At 37.7% G+C, this 20,664-nt stretch overlaps 2 protein-coding genes across 2 annotated transcripts in view; both read right to left on the bottom strand.

The window, feature by feature from the left end:
• LOC134651677 (Kv channel-interacting protein 4) overlaps positions 1-20,664 on the bottom strand; it is a 159,317-nt gene that overhangs the window by 124,690 nt on the left and 13,963 nt on the right. The gene's annotated exons all lie outside the window — the stretch shown is intronic.
• The window catches only part of LOC134651365 (gustatory and odorant receptor 22), a 158,165-nt gene continuing 150,113 nt past the window's right edge, over positions 12,613-20,664 (bottom strand). Inside the window, exon 10 of the mRNA XM_063506448.1 lies at positions 12,613-12,624. The gene's annotated coding sequence lies outside the window, so the exon portion shown is untranslated. The remainder of the gene's footprint in view (positions 12,625-20,664) is intronic.

Consider the following 20,664-nt stretch of genomic DNA (forward strand, 5'->3'; position numbering starts at 1 on the left):
GGTCAAAGTAAGTTATGCGTTCCTTGAACTTTTCTTGTCTTCTAAGCTTTTGCTGGGTAATTTAAAAACGGTGGATACACAAATTTAAATGTATGTTGCTGTTAATAAGTTACTATGCTTATAGAGATAGTTAACCTGTCGAATCCCACGATATGACGTCACCATAAGCGTTCTGGCTCATATATGAGCCGTGGGAGCTGACAGATATAGTTAATGTAAGGTTAGTAGAAAGCACCGGTAAAATGTAATGGTATGTCACCGACTCACCGATTCGGATATTGTTTCTATTAATGTCAAAATTTTAATATTAGGTAGCTAGAACATGTACTTAAATAGGAGAATCAGCATGCTTGGAATATTTTGTAGCGTTTAGTTTATATAGACTTTCTAATACGTACGCATCATAAGATATATTTACAGTTTGTTCCTGCGCTAAAAACAATATAATTTAACTCTCACTCAGTCTCGTGTCGGTAAACAATAAAAATCTATGACGCGTTACGTAGCATAAAGTTTTATGGCTCATGGCTTTATACATACCTATCTAGCGTCGTCGGGTAGCCGAGTAGCATTCGTATTGTATATAAATATTCTCGTAAGGTTTATTTGAGTAAATCTGAAAGGAAAAAATACTAAAAGAGTGGCTCTTATTACACGGGAATACGAGTGATTTTGAAATGATTGTCGGGACTACCCGATTTCCGAAATTAACCGAGTACACCTTATATGAAATTACACTTACCTACGTTATAAAACAGCTACTTTTTCCGTTGATTAATGAAAGAACGTTAATCACCAATTTTCGATCATCATCATCTTCCTCGCGTTGTCCCGGCATTTTGCCACGGCTCATGGGAGCCTGGGGTCCGCTTGGCAACTAATCCCAGTAATTGGCGTGGGCACTAGTTTTTACGAAAGCGACTGCCATCTGACCTTCCAACCCAGAGGGTAAACTAGGCCCGTATTGGGATTAGTCCGGTTTCCTCACGATGTTTTCCTTCACCGAAAAGCGACTGGTAAATATCAAATGATATTTCGTACGTAAGTTCCGAAAAACTCATTGGTACGAGCCGGGGTTCGAACTCGCGACCTCCGGATTGCAAGTTGCACGCTCTTACCGCTAGGCCACCAGCGCTAATCACCAATTTTCGATGCTTATATATATTTTATTTTTAAACGTACCTACATTCACTATGGGTTATAAAAAAGGTAGTACCAATAATCCCGTGTTACCGGTAAACAATCCTATACATATAGAAAGAAAAGCTATATCTGCCTTCATCGATTATCGTCGAAGCAAAAGTTAGCAACTAGATTTGTTCTTACAACAAAAGAAAACAGATCTTAAGCTTGCAAACTTCCCTTCGCGCTTTAACGACTTCCGGACTATTTCAGCCCGAGCAGTAAACGTGTATTTTTTATCTATCAACTTTTGAACCATAGAGAGCTTCTAAGAAGTTTACAACTGGAAACTGTAGGTACAAAATAAAGTATTGTAAACGTATTTTATTTTTATAATGATCACATTACATTACATTATAATAATTTATTTAGGCTTCGGTCGCCCACTGCAGAGCATAGGCCTCTCTTCGTGTACGCCACTTGTCCCGGTCCTGTGTCAGTCTCGTCCAAAAATACATTATAAGGATTTTATTTACGTTACATTTTAGTATAATTATTACTTAAGGGTAGATTTTAAATGGGTAAACTGTATTTACTACGCATATGTAATTATAACCGTATTTTGTATGATACCGTCGGTGCCTTTGTACAGTCGAAGTCAAAGATATATTTAAATTTTTTCTTTAATACAAAGGAGTAAGGTGGAAAAGTGTACTTAAACATATCTTTGAAGGTAAGTCTTAAGAACATACACTACATTTTACCTCAGGATTGTAGAAAAGACCCAGTTTAACGTTAATGAACGATAATAGCACAAAACGTGGTCAACCGCGGTATTCGGAAAACAAGATCCGTTCTAGAGAAGAGAACGATACGATATGCACTAGATACCTGGTAGTTTTGATTTCAACCAGATGTCTTATGCAGCTCAATTCGGGCAACCACTGTCACTTTTACGTTAAATTATCGTATTAAGGTCGTTTCAAAATCGTATTGAGATCTAAAATTACATAACGAGACGTTTTAGACATTGTGGAAATCGTTAAAGAGTATCTCCAGAATCGCGAAAATGTCAAATTTGACAGGCTAGATCTTAAAAATATCGTTGTCGTATCTTGGTGATGTCTAATAGATATCTAGTAGATGTCTAGTTCAAAATCCGAATCGGGTCCCAAGTATCTTTAATAAAGTTTTTGTGATCTATAAATATCAACATTTCTACATGCATAGGGTTTCAATAAGTTTTCCTAAAGATATTGTTCAGAAATCTGTCACAAGGAACTTCGGTAACATTAGATCGAACATGGAGTCCATATCGGATATTATTAATAGTATAATATTGGTAGAGCGAAGTCGCGGATACGACTCTCAGGCCGGCACGTGTCGAGATACGAGCAGCTCAATGCACAGATTACACACACTAGATGTAGTATATACAATGACTTGGATTCATAACACACTTAGCGCTTGCATCCTACAATTCTACAAAGTTTCCGTTTTGTACTCGTAAGTGTAACTTAATGAGAGCGGCTACCACTCATTTCAGTTTCGTTTAAGTAAAGTTCAGTTGTGTTACGCTTAAAATCGGTTAAAATGTGTGATTTGGTTTCTGTGGTAAAAGTTTAAAAGTGTAACGTGCACAAATATGAAATAATAGGTACTCGGAGAGTCTCAATTCCAAAATCTCAGTGTGCGATCAAGATCGAATAATAGACACTTTTAGGACATGGATTGCACTTGTAATGGGTATTTCTGTGGCACATAGAGATAACTATTTAGAAATCTGTTTGAGCATACGTATCTTATAGGTAGGTCACTGGAACACGTACAATATGTTGGCTTTGTATAATGTTCATAACACGGAGTCTATGGGACGTAGTCTAGTCCGGTGACATAGTTTTGGCCCCACGGGGCGGTTATTGAATTTCTCGCAACTCCGTAATGCAGTTTCATGGTGCGCTTGTTGGCATTACAACTATGCTAAACTATAATATACGTAATTATGTGCTGTATATATAACATTACAGTTGTACTAGTAGCCCGCGAGTTTTTTCATGATTAAGGAATATAATAAATATAAACCCAATACAGATGCTAAAAGCCGTGCCTCGCTTCCAAGGTATATCTTGTAACGTTATTTTAAAACGCATGTGACAGTCAGAGAGACAGACGCCGAAGTAACGAAGTAAGAGTGTCTCATTTTTACTAATAGATGTTGAAACAGTATAGGTATGTATTATTATGGACAACAAAAAACTAGAGAAATGAAAAATATTAAACGGAAAAGTGTGCTAATTAACATTCTCACTAATTTGCCCATTACTCGGAAACTAGAATAGACAAAGCGATAACTTTTACTAAACCTTGCCCTAAATAACGACAGATACGCATATCCACGATATCCATACGAATTACGGTAGTTACATAGAACTGATATTCTGTATTAGTATCAACTCCATTCTTTACCTATTTAAGTATTTTACAATTTAACGGAGAAAATAGAAAGTATTTTCAATCTGATTTTTAACCTTTAAATTAGCAAATGGGTACGTATGTATGTATGTATAAACTCTTTATTGTACAAAACACAAATTTATGGCACAGGATAGGCAGTATAAAGGCGAACTTATCCCTTTAAGGGATTTCTTCCAGTTAACCTTTGAGTAGATGAGAATTGATGAATAACGGTAGACAAATATAGTACTGAGTACAATAGACTAGAGGAAAGTCAATAAAATTATAAGAGGGCGAAAATAAATAATATAAGATAAAAATTAGAAGTAAAAGTAAAAGTATAACAAATATATAGAATACCTATAGTATAGAATATCTATAGTCACGAACAAGTTAATTCCGGTCCGATTGCCACAGCTTTTTTAACTGCCCCTTAAGCGACGCAACGGACGGTAAGTATATAAAATATGAGAAATACGTACGTATAGAGTAATATTAAAGTCTACCATCGCCGCGTGAGAGCACTGGCGTGTTATAACTGAGCATCCGCACCCAATAAAACACTGTGTTACGGTGTTACCTCATTCACAGAACCGAAGTCTCATGAAACAATCTGTATCAATTGCTTGCGTCAGGACGCTCGCGATCTAAAACAATAAACGCGTACCTTCCCCTTAAAGCTGTATGCGTATAAACATTTCTCACCTCTTACGCTTTTCCGGTTCTCCGGTTTACGATTCGCGTAGATAAACCTTCATTCGCCGAGATTTAGGCAAAGCGGATGGAAATTAATGGAGGCTTTCGCTCGCTACCTTACGATGTCTAAAGTAAAAGTAACTTTGATTTGTTACAACGCAACACGCGATAAAGGTTAATCTCGCATATATTACGCACACAACTGAAGGTCCTAATTAATGACTGTGTAAATTCAAATCCCTGTTTAGGCGGCGTTGATTAACTAAGTTTATCAATGTACAGTAATTTAACTGGAGTTATTTTGGCGGAGGAATTCGTATTTTAGTTTAAAGTGCATAGTGCATAGACATAGAACGTAGACTCCACGTTGGTAATAAGTAACTGGGAAAATAAAGCGCTAGTAAAATCATTTAGATAAAAACTACATAGATATTTTTACAAATAACATTGTGTATACATATATAATAATATATGCACGTGTATATATAATCCAACACCACATAGAATTAAAAAAAATTGTATACGTATGTATCTTGTTAGGTATATAACATAAAGTTTTAAGGGTCAAAAAACCGATCAGGAAAATAAATCGGTTACTATCTTTTGCCTATATCGGGTCACAGGCTATACAGGGTGCTTCCTGTAACAGGAGCAATAAATTAAACTATAGGCTGTACTACTCAAACTGACCAACATTTGTTCAGCAACTTTTGATAATAACTCATGTTTTAATTTTTATTACACTTTAAAGTTTATTCTAAGCCGCAATGTATTGCAAATTTTGTTATGTTTAAAGCGTGACAAGCAACGTCAAACACACTGATGTCAGCGTACATTGAAGGCAATATTTATTTTGTATGAAAAAGAGGAAGTCTAAAGAATTCATAATTTTTAAAAGTTGCTGAACAAATGTTGGTCAGTTTGAGGAGTACATCCTTTAGTTTAATTTATTGCTCCTGTTACAGGAAGCACCCTGTATACCTAAAGGGACGGCCCGGTCAAGCTGAAAATAGCTTAAAATTCTCGACGTTAGACAACCGAGCGAAATTAAAAAGGCGGAGGCTTAAAAAGAAAAATACGCCCAAGGTGACGGCGGATTTGAATTGGTTTTTAGCAGATGAGATTTTTGCAATGTGAAATTCTTTTGGAAGATTCTTAGTTTCTAGATCACAGTTCAAACTTGACCCCACAACAATTAACGTATAACTTGATTTTTATTTTTCAATAGCTTTAACTTATAATAAATTTAATCGACCAATCCAAACCTTTACAATTGTATAAAACAACACAGAGTTGAAATGCGATATCACGAAACAAACAAACGGGCATCGATTTAATCTTGATAATGTTACATGCCCGACTAGTGATGTGCCGTTCCCGGGAAATTTCCCTAGGTGGGAATATTCCCGGAAACGTTCCCGGGAAATTTCCCATACGAAGGGAAAATAGGAGAATTTTGAAAGATATACTATTTTATATTCAGAAATTCAATCAACACTTGGCATCTTAAACTTTTTTTAAAAACATTAAAAACCGTATCTTATCCGCCTTAGTAAATTCCCTATACTCCCGGGAAATTTCCCATTCTTCCTGGGAATTTTCCCATAGTTCATGGGAATGATTCCCCGGCCAAAATAAAATATTTTTTACAATAATACGTCTTTAATTAACAAAATCGATACAAATCATCACAGTTTAATCAGGATCAAAATAAGTTAGGTACTAATAAGAATGGTGGAGTTCCGTAAGATTTTTATCAAGAAACTCTTGTAGATACGAGTATTAAGGACGGGTTCTTGTGGAATCTTTTGCATTTCAGTATCAAAATATCCAATAAAAAAACAGTACCCATTATTATTTGCCGATCTAAAAAAAAATTTTTAGTTTGCCTGGAGAAAATATCTAAATGGTCTGAGTTCGTTAAGATTTCGCATCCAGGCACATCGGGCTTAAAGTGATGCCATATTTTTTGTGTAAAATCTGAAGTGGCTTTTTTTGGGTAGCCACTTTGCATTTTTTACGGTTTATGGCTACTTTATTTTACTAAACGTAGTTACTTGTCGTTATAGTTACCTTTAATTAAAATTGTAATACACTTAATTTATATTTTAATGTTCTCCTGTTTGGGGAATATTCCCGGGAACACGGCACATTTCCCAGGAATTTCCCATACGGGAAATTTCTTTGTTCCCGGAAAATTCCCACGGCACATCGCTATGCCCGACATAATAGCCTTCCAGATCGGCAATTATACGGGTCAGGTTTCAGAATAACCACCATTAGAGTATAAATTAAAAATGTAAAGTACGCCTGGGTAATGGTGGCCGTAATGGTCATCAGGGGCGAGAACGTTACGATTTATAAGCGGACTGTTGATGAATTTTAGAGAATTGTTGCCTTTTTACAGTGATTCCCCCATATCGGAGAGATTTTATCCACGCATTTTATGAGGTTACCTGGACCAATTTTCTTTTACAATTGTGAAAAACATTTTAAATCACGAACTTGTAGCCTTTTTTGCGAGTCTCTTATGGTATTACTTTGATATCTGTCAATAAATACGACTAGACTAGATACGACGATGTCGCAATAAAAAAACGCTTTTGTACCTACTCTTATGAAATAAATTTTGTTTCATAAAATGGATATTATTTCCAACACTAGGCTCGGGTATCTGTGTGGACTGTGTGCCTATTCGTACATATATATCTTATGGATCAAGGGACGGTCGGCCCGATTCAGATTTTGAAATAGACATCTGTTAGATATCTTTTAGACATCACCAAGATACGATAACGATATGTTTAAGATCTAACCTGTCAAATTTGACATTTGCGCGATTCTGGAGATACTCTTGAACGATTTCCACAAGATATGGCTTAGAGATCCAATTCACATCTAATAGATATCTAACTCTATTTAATGGCTCCTCTACACGATGGGCCATCGCCGGCCACTCCAAGGGACGCATTTATGCGTTAGAGGGAGCAAGTGATATTGCTATCTCATTCTACCGCATGGCTGCGTCCCTTGGAGTGGCCGGCGTTGGCCCATCGTGTAGAGGACCCATAGCGTAAAAGTGACATTTGTTGGCCGAATTGCGCTGCAAAAGAGAACTAGTTGAAATCTAAACTGCAACGTATCTAGAATGGATCTAGTACGTGTCGTCTCTTGTGAATATCTTGAAGTTCGAATACGGCAGGGTGTCTTAGCTATTTTCCTTGCTTCAGGCTAGGCTGGCGTGTTCGTGACAGCTGATTAAGGGTCTGATAAGACGTCAGACGTCTTCAAAAGAGTACAAAATTAAATTTATCGACTACGACACTAACGCTACAAACAATGAGCTTCTTAGTCATATAATTGTACTTATACGTATTGAGAATTAGATTGTAGTTTTCCTTAGACCATGTTTTTCACACTATTATCCTCCGGAATTTTAGAAGCTAAGTATATTATAGTTTCGTTTTTAGGGTTCCGTAGCCAAATGGCAAAAAACGGAACCCTTATAGATTCGTCATGTCTGTCTGTCTGTCTGTCTGTCTGTCTGTCTGTCTGTCTGTCTGTCCGTCCGTCCGTATGTCACAGCCACTTTTTTCCGAAACTATAAGACCTATACTGTTGAAACTTGGTAAGTAGATGTATTCTGTGAATCGCATTAAGATTTTCACACAAAAATAAAAAATTAAATTTTTTTGGAAGTTCCCTTAGAACTGAAACTAAAAAAAATTTTTTCATTAAACCCATACGTGTGGGGTATCTATGGATAGGTCTTCAAAAATGATATTGAGGTTTCTAATTAAACTGACTGAATAGTTTGCGCGAGAGACACTTCCAAAGTGGTAAAATGTGTGTCCCCCCCCCTGTAACTTCTAAAATAAGAGAATGATAAAACTAAAAAAAATATATGATGTACATTACCATGCAAACTTCCACCGAAAATTGGTTTGAACGAGATCTAGTAAGTAGTTTTTTTTTAATACGTCATAAATCCCCTAAATACGGAACCCTTCATGGGCGAGTCCGACTCGCACTTAGCCGCTTTTTTGATTAAGAAGACACGAGACATGAGACTATATATACTAGACATTTGCTATCGAGTGACATAATTACTTAACCAAGTCACGCTTGGCTGGAATTTATTCACAGATCTTGGCATTTTAACCCAAGTCAAGCCGATACCTACTAAAGGTAGTATTTCATTATTTCGCGTTGGCCACACAATGGTGTTTAAATACAAGTCTATACGATAGATCGTTTGACCTCGAAGGTGAAAGGAGCGCAGTTAGAAAACGTTTCCCTCGAATATAAAGGAAGGCCGGGTCTGTGAATGTATTGCCAGGAAATGGGAAAACTCGGCCAAGAGTAGTACGAGGGATGAATTAAAGGCCGAAAATATGATGGAGTCTTGGTTAGACAATGACGTATTATTACGGGCGTTATAGTCACTTGTGTCATTTTCCCATTGAGAATCTATGACAGGATTATTAATTGTCAGCTGGCAATAATTAATAATTATATTAATTATGTTTTGTCTCGGTTAATCTTCAACAAGGTTCTTTTGTATAAAACACAATCAGTCAAGTGACAGATACCTAGTAAAAACATTTTTAAATAGCAGTAGCTGCAATAAAGGCTTTCTAAAAATATATCAACGTATTCCAAAAATAAAACTATTTAAAGCCAAACAAAATTCATCTTTCACAACTCGTCATCAAACAACGTAGTAACACGATTATGAATTCCAAGACTTTGCAAATGCGAAAACATATGGAAATTAAATTCATAATTTAGATTCTGCTTATAATTTGCTCGTGGAATTTGTGTTAGCAATTACAGCAATTGCATTACAAGAAGCGCCCCGCGTTGGGCGCCACTTATTTGCCGAGCAAAGTTTACGCGGCTCACCCGCTGCCAAGCCGCCATCTAGGTTTACCTCACAGATCACTTGCAGATGGAACGTATAAGGTGACTCGCGGTCACCACGTATTTAGCGAATTGTCAACAAGGAGCAAGCCGAAAATCAGCACTGCAACCATCGAGCTGTACCACAATGCTGAGCTTAAGCTTTGGCTGACACACTTAGTTTTGATAATTTTATTGTTTGTAGGCACTCAATTGTTTATCTGTACGTAAATAAATCACCTTTCATCCTTTCTTTCATTGATGACATTCTAATAACAATAAATTTAATATAAGAGCCCTGCCGGTTTTGTTTGCAACCATGTTTAGGATTCAAATTTTAGTGGATGGTGGCATACAATGGTGTATTAAGGTGTAACTAGGTTGTGCGGCTTGCGGCGTAGCACTTTAAAACTATTCGAGGCAGTTTTAAATTACAGGAAGATATATGCTCTCAATTGAAAAATCGCCGCCATTTTCGACATCTGCCTTAAGGGCACTATATTCATTTTGATAGGTAGCTATGGGGTAGATGTAAATTGTTACTGACAAACATTAAAGCTACCTAATTAACACTCAAACTCGGCTATGTCATTATGCCCCAAAAATCGGCATGGGTATCGCGTGCTCGCATCTCACTTGATGTGGTAATTTTTATAACTTTCCTTGAATTATTAATTATTGTTACGTATTGTTTAGTAGGTCTAGGTATGTACAAAATAGAGGGTGGTGACCGCGAGTCTTCGTGAACGCTTCATATTGCAGAGTCTTTGGGAGGTAGCCTATGGTTTAGCCACTTGCGATTGTTACAAAGTTGATTCACACACGCTAAACAAAATTCTCGATTCAACGTTTTGTTTGTGTTTGATATTACTTCATTGTTACAACTTTGCTGGGATTTCCTGCGGAACAATAGAGGAGTCTAATTAATATTGAAATTAGTTACATAATGTCTGAAAATGACTGTATAGCCTCCGAGAGACCTTTGTTTGTGCTTGTTTGCTTGAAATGAACTAAACAATGAGCCTAGTTCCCGAGTGGACCTATTATTGGACGCTGATAACGCTGTTTATTTGCGAACGTTGTGCACTGAATTTGTGTTGTAACCGAAACGATGTGCGTTTCGAATTTCCAAATTCGCCAGCTATCGTGACGTACCGAATTTCCGATCGTATTGTGTAATTGTTCATCTGCACCGCATTCTGTTTTCGTGGTTTCATCTAACAGCTCCGCTTTCCATGGTAATATCAAAATACGGATTCAATGGTTCGTGAGAGACACAATAGCGTTTTGTTCACGTTCATTAATTAAGTTCAAGATTTGATGCGTTCTTGTTTTACTCGAGCTTGGAGTGCGCAACAAGCAAATGGGAGGTACAAAGTGGTTTGACGATATACCGGTAAGTGTCTGCTGTAACGACCTGACGCAATTCACCGACATTGTTGTTTCACCGACATTAGAACATTATGTGTTTCGCTCCAATTTGCGCCGTTAAGTTATATTATCTATAACCGTTTATAGTGATTAAAAGACTAGCCGCATTAAAACTTTAAGTATCAATATCTCTGCCTCTTCAAAACAATGGGACCTTGACAATTGCAGGATACAAAAACTCCTTCAAGTTTATTGAAACTTGTTTAGACCTTCTTTACCTTGAAATTGTATTCAGAAACAACGCAACATTTCTTAAGGAGGCTTACTCGAGCTTCAATTCAGAGCCACTCCAAGTTAAGTAACAAATGATCACTGAGTTTGACAAACAAGGCTCGCTTCTAATGTCTTGAAGGCGGCGGGGGCACAATGTCTAAAGCTTGGTTGACACCTTCATTACGCCGCTGACGTCTCGCAAATACTCGACGAATTGTTTGCGGAGAGTGTTATGAGTAGGACTCAAGAGTTCCCACTCAACGGTTTCGGCATCATTGGATTTGAATTGTTTAAGGGCTTTTGCGTGCTAGACACTCTTTTTAGCATTTGTACTTGGGGCGTGTGTAAAGGTGACTTGTCATGTGCATAATGTTAAATAATATTTGAAAGAAACATGATTAAGAAAACGACAAATGCGAATAAGTTCTATATAAACTTATAAAGTGACCTGTTTATTGAGTATATAATAATTAAATAATATTAAAAAATATTATGAGCGAATATATTTGAAATGCATTAGAACATCGAGACTTCCGTAAAAGGAAATAAGGAAAATAAAATAAATGGTTATTGCAAATTGACAACGCCGCAGACAAAGCAATGACATTCTCGAAAATAAAGTTAATGGAAGCAGTTTAAGACACACTTACTTAAAACGAAATGTGAGAAGCAAAGGCACAATGTTTGTGCCGTTTAGAGGATCTCGTAAGGAAAAAACAAGACATTTTAGCGCAGCCATGGTGAAGTGGTTAACATTTTTAGAAGTCGTTAAATCAATCTTCTTTAAACATAAACACAGTTACAGTTTTTCAAATACTTATAACGTAAGACAATATCTTTTAATTTTGGAAATTACTGGAAAATAATAAAACTGTTTTCGTTATCTCATGATCGTAAATCAGGGCCATTTCCTCTACCTATATTTACTAATTAAAGCTAGTTAATACAAAGTCTAGCTGTGTATCGTGAAAGCATGACGTGACGTGGTACCTACATCAAAAACAGTTTCATTTCGTCATGCCATTGGCCTTGGCAGGCCTTGACAAGACTCCACTGCAATGCTTCTCAGAAAAGATACGAGGCAACTAACGACTTTGACAAGTTTCCAGCTATTACATACAGTTTAGTTACGTATAAAAAGCACACCTTTCCTAAGAATGGGTAGATGCAATGGGGTTCTTTTAAAGCACTCTTATAACTTTTTCTTAATCAAGACATTTAAAAAACAATTATGTAAAATTCGGTAAACACTCACTAGCGATTTGTGACAATGCCGTTACAGCCGATCTTAGGGTTTTCAAAGTCCGGCGTCTAAAGTTCTTCCGAGACGGGAACCTCTCCATATCGATGCTCACTGACATTTCAACTACAAACACAAGAACATGAAACCATTTGTTCCGAAAGCTCAGAATACACTGCGCGTAAAATTTGCGTTCCCGGTCAGGTGTGGATATCGGTTATTACGATAACTTATTCACACATCATAAGGAACAGCCGCACGACTAGAGATTCTAAATAATTTTAGAATTGTGCATATTAGATCAACTTAATGACTTTTAGGCACTGTAAAATGTGCCTACTTTGCTCCAAAATGTGTTCTATAACAATATCATAAATAATGTACCTATTATTTATTCTCTTTATTTATTTTTGGTCTTAAGTTAGGTTATTTTATAATATGGATATAAAAATAAAATACAAAAACACTTACAAAAACAATACAAAATACTTATAAACATATTATAAAAAACCTAACCTAGGGTGCCGCCAGCAGCGGGGCAAGGCCCAAGCTGCCGGTGGTCAGGGCTGCAGAGAGAGGAACCGGCGGACTATCCGCGCCGTGTCCAAGATCACCGCCTTCTGCATCTGACCCTTGATCCAACCACCTAGCGAGAGTCTCTCAAGATGTTGGTCGAGACTCTTCGCTATTAGACCGTTCACTGAAACGACTATCGGGACAATGATCGTCGAATCAACATCCCACATGGCGGTTATCTCGTGAGCCAAGTCTAGGTACTTGCTGGACTTGTCCTTCTCGGCTTTCACGAGATTCTCATCATGAGGGATGGTGATGTCAACGAGCACGGCCCGGCGTTGCGATCGATCTATTATCACAATGTCAGGCTTATTGGCTACAATAGTCCTGTCAGTGATGACAGATCGATCCCAATAGAGCGTGGCACGACCATTCTCGAGAACTGGCGCAGGTGAATACTTGTAGTACGGTACTTCGCGGTCCACAAGGCCGTATAGAAGAGCAAGCTGCTGGTGTATAATCCTGGCTACGAGATTATGTCTGTGCAAGTACTCGCCGTTAGCAAGATGAGAACAACCGGAAATGATATGCCTGAGTGACTCTCCGGGACGACGGCATGCCCGACAGATGTCGACCGTACCGTCCTTCAGGATATATTTCCGATAGTTGTTCGTCATCATTACTTCGTCCGCAATTGCACAGGCAAAACCCTCGGTTTCTCCGAAGAGGTCCCCGAATCGTAACCAGTTCACCGACGCGAGCAGGTCCACATCGGGTCCCGTGAGGGCCTTGTAGAACCGCCCGTGTAGCACCTTACTCTCCCATGCCGCCTTGCGATCCGCAGTACTTAGTACCACAGGTTTGCGCCAGTTCTCGTTTGCCAAGGAGAGCGGCGTGAGGTTCCTGTCTACTGCCACCACATCACGATGCATCCCACAGTCGTTGTTAAGGAAATAATTCCTGAGATTGTACACCTCGCGGTTGTGGAGATCCTTGGCGTTTAGGAAGCCTCGGCCTCCACATTTCCGTGGGATGTACAATCTCATAACTGACGAGCGTGGGTGTAGCATGCGATGCGCGGTGAGCAGTGATCGGACCCTCCGATCCAGGGCATCCAGCTCGGTCTGAGTCCACCTTAGTATGCCAAAGGAGTATGTGAGTAGGGGCATTACCCAGGCGTTGAAGGCGCGCACTTTGTTGCCTCCTGACAAAAGACTGTTAAGGACTTTTGTGAGCCGACTGAAAAAGCGCTCCTTCACCGACCGTCTAATACCCTCGTCCTCAATACCCAACGACTGTGACATACCAAGGTATTTATAGGTTTCTGACTCAGAGATAGATCTGAAAGACATTGTTTATTATTATTATAAATAAATTTTAAAATTATTGTATTGTGGTATGTATGTTGATATAAAAGTTGGGACAGATTCGAAAGTATTAAAAATCATGTGATCGTCAAAAGATACAAAGTTTTATTGTGTATCGTATTTTAAATGACATGACTATGTGTCGGTATTGAACGACATGAGAAGAGTGATTTTGGCGCAAAGACGCCTTTAAATTGTTTTGGGCTTGTCATGGGCCTTTCCACGTAGTGCTAAATTTTCAAAATATTTAAAACACGCCAAAAAATATTTGATTAGAACAGCGACTCCAAGCTCGCAGCAATCAGCTGACGGATGAAGGTGTAGCGATGCGCAATTTACGTAAACACTTCTGATGCGGCTATTCCCGGTGAGCTCATTAACAAAGGCGGACTTTGTTCTAAACAAATACACAACTCACGTCTGGAGCGTCTTGAATGAAACTCGTGATGGTGCGGAAGTAACGTTAGTGGAATTTGTTTGTTTTTTACTCGATTCTTGGAAAAGATGTTCATTATTGGCGCTGCGGGCATTTTCACGTGCCTTTTCGCGTGAACTTGACCAGAACTGTCACTTTTGAAAATTTCAACTGTCTAGCTATCACGAATCATAAGTTATAGCCTGGTGACAAACGGACAGACGGACAGCGGAGAGCCCTAAAAACAACGTGGCTTATAATCCAAAGTAAATTATGATCACATAAAGTAATCTTATCCACGTTTTGTTTATTAAATACACCACTGGAATAGCCCGTACGGTGCCGTCCAAATGCTTCCATGAATATTCTGTCACACTGTCTCTAAAGCAGGCCTACATACCAAATTAGACTCTGGTACCAAGACCGAAGCGACGTGCTTAATTTCAGCTAGACTGTTCTAAATTCTAAGAGGAAACTAGATTATTATAAACTTTTATGTAGTTTTCGCTGTACATGACTCTATAATCAAATCCTACATGATTTGCCAGTTAGTGGTCGGTGTCGTTCGGTGAGTCGCACGTGTTCTTAATTTTAAGAAATATTGACATACATAGTAAACATAATTTTATGTAAACAGCTACAGATGGTAGTTATATAATTAACTTAAATTTGCGGTTGTCCAAAGAAATCAAACCGTTGCATCAATTTTGAAATTAAAAACTTAATTCTTATCTCTATTACCAATTTACGTCAACGAACTAAGAATCCTGAATTAGTTTAAATTCTGTGTAGGTACAAATAGTTTACTATAGTGTATTTGTTATAGTATAGTGGATAGAACAAACATCATGAACTCAGCACAGTGTGTACAATTTGATTTGTTTTACGATTGCAATTTGTACGTCTGATGACTTATTCTTCATACGCATCCAGCCCTAGTAGCACGGTAGCATTTTTATCGTTTATCACCATGCCTGTCACGTTCTAACAAGTATGTAAGTGGGAAAGTGACGGGCATAGTGATAGTCGATAAAAATGGAACCGTGCTGAGCCCGGTATAATGTGATTAAATTATAAGTAATAAAGATATATGCCAAGGTAGTTATTTCGCTGATTTCATGACATTTAATTGCAAGTACTGTGGTAGTGGAAAATTGCAATGTTATTATATTCCATTCCAGTATAGGATTCGAGGACCTACATTAAGTAGATATTATTATGATCACTGTTTCAAACAATACACATTAAGGCGACAGTAGAGGTGGGTAAATTTTCAGATTCTGTCAATTTACCCCATTTCACACACAAGCGCACTTCACGCACACTACCTCACTTTACTGGGACAGGTCATTGACCCATCAAGTTTTTTTAAGATAGCGTTTTGAGTTTAGTGATAACCACTGACCTCTTTTGAGGAACAGAAACTGTAAAAACGTTCCATTGAAAGAAGAAAGAGAAACAATACATTAAATCTTGCTCTCCTTGTCTGTTCATGTCACACGTGACGTATTTAAATTCTAATTTAATTCATTTGATTGTTAACTATTTTCTGCATATTACGGCTTTGTCGAGATACGCGTTTTGTAAAGTTAAACCGAATAAACCCAGATGTCATTAAGTCAGATGTAAAATGTTATTTACTACTCTATACGGTTATTCATAAGGCGAAAAATCAATTCAATTAGAAATTTAAATAAATAAAGTTTTGGCAGGGTGGAAATTTATTTAAGGCGGACAAAATAAAATTTAATAATATATGTCGGCTGATGTACCCCTAAGATCTTTACAGATTTACTTGTACGAGTATCGTATATTCGCTATTTATTTTGCTATTAAATTTATAACATTAAAATAAATAATTAAATATTATACTGGCATTCCACCGAAATAATAGATTTCAGTGCTGAACTGATTATCTTCGATCGTAGCCTTGATGATGTAGTTGTACTTACACTTACGGCGGTAGGAGCGGCAATGAACCCCGCGCAGCGTAGAACGAGAGGTGCATTGGGGTAAGTGCATATACATATAATTCTTCGTGCGTCTGTCCGTCTGTCCGTCCGTCTGTCACAGTCTATTTTCTCCGAAACTACTGGACCAATTCAGTTGAAATTTGGCACACATATGTAAATTTGGCACACTAATGTAAATTTGTGACCCAAAGATGGACGTGTAACGTAAATAAAATTTATTTTAGAGAATTTGAAATACGGCAGCCATTTTGGGGGGGGGGGGGGGAGGGGGTAAATGAAAAAAAAAAATGTTTTTTAAACTATATAGTGTTACATATCAAATAAAAGAGCCCATTGTAAGAATCTCAAATAATTTTTTTTTTATAATTTTAGGATTAATAGTTCAGCAGTTATTCATGAAAATAGGCAAAAAATGATCATTCTCCGCCCACCTTCTCCGAAACTACTGGATCTAAAATTTTGAAAAAAATACACAAAGTAGTTCTTTACCTATATATGTCAGGAAAATCTATAAGAAATGTGCAGTCAAGCGTGAGACGGACTTAATATACGGAACCCTTGGAATGCGAGTCCGACTCGCACTTGTTTTTGTTTAGCTCTTATTAGGTTTAAGGAGTTTTATGAGTGAAAAAAGAAGTTTTTTGTTTTATGTGCCCGCGTTATTGCCGATCGATTGAGTTTTAAACGATAATTAGACAAAAAAACTTGTTTTTCACCCAACGAATGTAGATCCCCATGACACTTCTTCCAAGTCGCCTTTGGATAGGCTTAATTTTAAAAATAATTGAAATAATGTTCTATATCATACTTGCAAAAAAAATCTAAAAATAATTTACGTGACCAATGCTTATTATTAGTAAATATCTTATAATTTAATATCTGATATATCACACGATACAAAAAATGGCCGCAAAGTTAGAAGTTCATTTATTTACGTTACTAGTCCATCTTTGGATCACCGACTCTTTGTCATATGTGACAAATGTGTACCAAATTTCAATTGAATTATTCTATTAGGGGCAGACACACGAGTGATCTTAAAAGGGATTTTTTTCTTGAATGATTTGTATGCACTTACCCCAACGCACCTCACGTTCCACGCGGCGCAGCGTAATCAGTAAGTACCTAATAATTAGTGTCCGACCGAAACACAAATTTCTGTATATATAAATATTGTTGTCCTACTTGCTCCCCAACTTTTGGTCTTTGTCACATAGTTTAGTTTCATAATACGAAGTACTATTTCGTATGTTTCGGCCAGGCCGAAAGATTCGGCCGTTTTTTGGCCGATGCCGAAACTACGGCCGAAACATGATTTTATGGCCGAAACTGGCCGAAACCGAAACCGAATCTTCGATCGGACACTACTAATAATCACAATGGTCTTAAGTACCACAGACCCTACATTCGCTTAAGTCCTTTATGACAATCTCTGCCTATTAGAACTTATAAAAAAAAAAGAAACCGAGTAATTATATCCAACTACCGAACCTGCTTACAAATTTTCTCGAGATATTTGAGAAATGTGATATGCAAAGGAGAACATTCGAACAAACGAAAGTATTTTTGCCCAAGCTGAAACGGAGACCTTCGCCTACGCTCGGTCAGTGATGGTTTAGGTACAGTCAGCTGCAGGTCACCCCTGCATAGAAGATTGTATGCAGGGGTGGTACCTTTTCTCTGCAGCTGACTGTACACCTATAAAAAATAGTTGTACCTGCTGCAATTTTATACCGGTACCGTACTTTATATTTCAACAGGTATAGTACCTTCAAAACGAAGCGGTATTGATAAATAATAACGGTACCGTACCGCCTATAAATAATAATAATAATTCAGCCTATATACAGGGTGGTCCAAACCTTGACGTCCAAAAATTTTTTTTTAGATTCCTCACGTCGTGGGCTATCAGAATATACCCCATGTATGTTAGCCGATTTTTCGTAGTTATCGAGTTATGATTTTTTTTTACTTTTAACTTTTCTTATGAAATTCCGGGGTTCCCATACAGAGTGGCTAAAAAATAACTGCATTTCCGTTGCCAGGGAGGTTTTGGGATTATACTGAGCAACTTTTACAATGGGGCCAACCCCGAAACCGCGAAAAAAAATTACCCTTCCATAGAAAATGGACTAGCCAAAATGTATAAAACACCAATTTTTTTTTCGCGATTTCGGGGTTGGTCCAATAATAAAAGTTGCTCAGTATAATCCCAACACCTCCCTGGCAACGGAATGCAGTTATTTTTCAGCCACTCTGTATGGGAACCCCGGAATTTCATAGGAAAAGTTAAAAGCTTAAAAAATCATAACTTGAAAACTACGAAAAATCGGCTAACATACATATGGGGTACATTCTGATAGCCCACGATTTTTGGACGTCAAGGTTTGGACCACCCTGTATAGACAATAATCTCAACGCATTGGGCTAGCCAATGCGGATTGGGGACTTCACACACAGCTTTGAATTTCTTCGCAAATGTATCCACTACGAGTATGCAGGTTTCCTCACGATGTTTCCTCCTTCACCGAAAAGCTAGTGGTAAATATGAAATGATATTTCGTACATAAGTTCCGAAAAACTCATTGGTACGAGCCAGGATACCAATGAGTTTTTCCTTACCGCTTATACCGTAAAGAAATAATGCAGTCTCTGCTTTGCACGATTATTGTGTGGACATAATTCTTATAATCACCGAAACATACATACCTCTACGCACAGAATGTCATTGAAATAAAACATTGTTTTTTATAGTAAATTTATATAACATTCGATTTATACACATAACAATAAGCAGGCCGGGCCGCAGCGATATTGGCCTGTAAGCTTCATCTCGGTCTCCAAATCCGCAAAACTCGCTGGTACTAAATGCTGATCTTGCCGTTATTAATTATCTTGATTCTTGAAGATTATCAGAACAGCACGTTACGTAATCGCATACATAGACGGAACGAACGTCAACAAAGTAGGTGTAGACACTGCAAGTCTTTAGGTATTAAACGAATTACGCTTCGTATTAATAGATGAGTAATATTTAAATGAACATATAATATTCTCTAACATAAATACAAGATTACAATTAATTGACATCAAAAGTCATTGACGTACAGAAGTCATATACATTTTTATAATGACGCAAAATTGATACCAGCATAATGAAAATCAATCCCAATCAGTAAAACGAGTCTTTAAACTTTTTTTCATTTTAAGCGGGTTTTGAAGGAACAAGTTACTTAAATTCGATTGTAATCGTATTGTTTTAGGATAATTTACTGCTGTTTTCGACCGTTACGACCCGTAAATAACAACAACTCACATTTAAAATTTGACTCGAGCTCGACGTGATTATATTTATTTACCCTATTTTATGAAATACAATTTATCTACTGGTATACATTTTCGTATGCGTATATGATGAAATGTCTATAATAATGTCAAAAACGAGCTACGACGACGTACACGTCTGCTTCGATGCAAGGCCAACGGCCATCTGACTCGAAGAAGAGTTTTGAGTGATGTCGTCAATGTATGGAAATTATACGAAAGTTTACATTTGGGATTGAATTTCTGTGTTGTATTTGTGAGTAAAAATATAAGTAGATAATAATTTGGTAGTTTAGTTATCTAGCCTTCAAAATCCCACAACAACTCAATTACTGTCAAAGACAAAACTGTAATGCATCTTGCTCAAACGGAACATATTATTTTGATTTTTGGACAGTTTTAGTGTTGATTTGTAGAGAATTACAGCAAATCAAAAATATTATGGCGTGAAGATCCGGTACACGGCTTCTTCGTGAACAGATTTACGTATAATTTAATGCAGTTATTAATCATTCATTGAACAAATTGATTGCACAAAGTGAGGTCTAAATCGAAAACGTCATATACCGTCCCCTTAAGTTTCTATATTCGCTTTTGTTTTTTTTTTACTCTTATATAATCATTTATTTACAAACAAGATATATACAGTGAGACGATGGCAAGAGGCCCGATGGGGTGTCCTTAGTTCCTTGGAGCTTGGGACGGATGTTAGTGTGGGATGCTACCTGCGTAGACACACTGGCACCGTCCCACCTCCAACGGACTAATGTAAAAGCGGGCGGGGCGGCGGAAAGCGCCGAAATTTTAAAACGTAACAAATATAAGAGCCTCGGTAGAGAGTACCATTTTGTACCATTTGGAGTTGAAACTCTAGGTCCATGGGGTCCCAGCGCGCATAAGTTGTTCGCAGAAATCGCGAAGCGTCTGGTTGACGTAACTGGTGACCGAAGAGCTGGCGGCTACCTCGCACAACGTATCAGCATTGCGATACAGCGAGGAAATGTCGCCAGC

The sequence above is a fragment of the Cydia amplana genome, chromosome 10, assembly GCF_948474715.1.
Source record: "Cydia amplana chromosome 10, ilCydAmpl1.1, whole genome shotgun sequence".
Taxonomy (NCBI): domain Eukaryota; kingdom Metazoa; phylum Arthropoda; class Insecta; order Lepidoptera; family Tortricidae; genus Cydia; species Cydia amplana.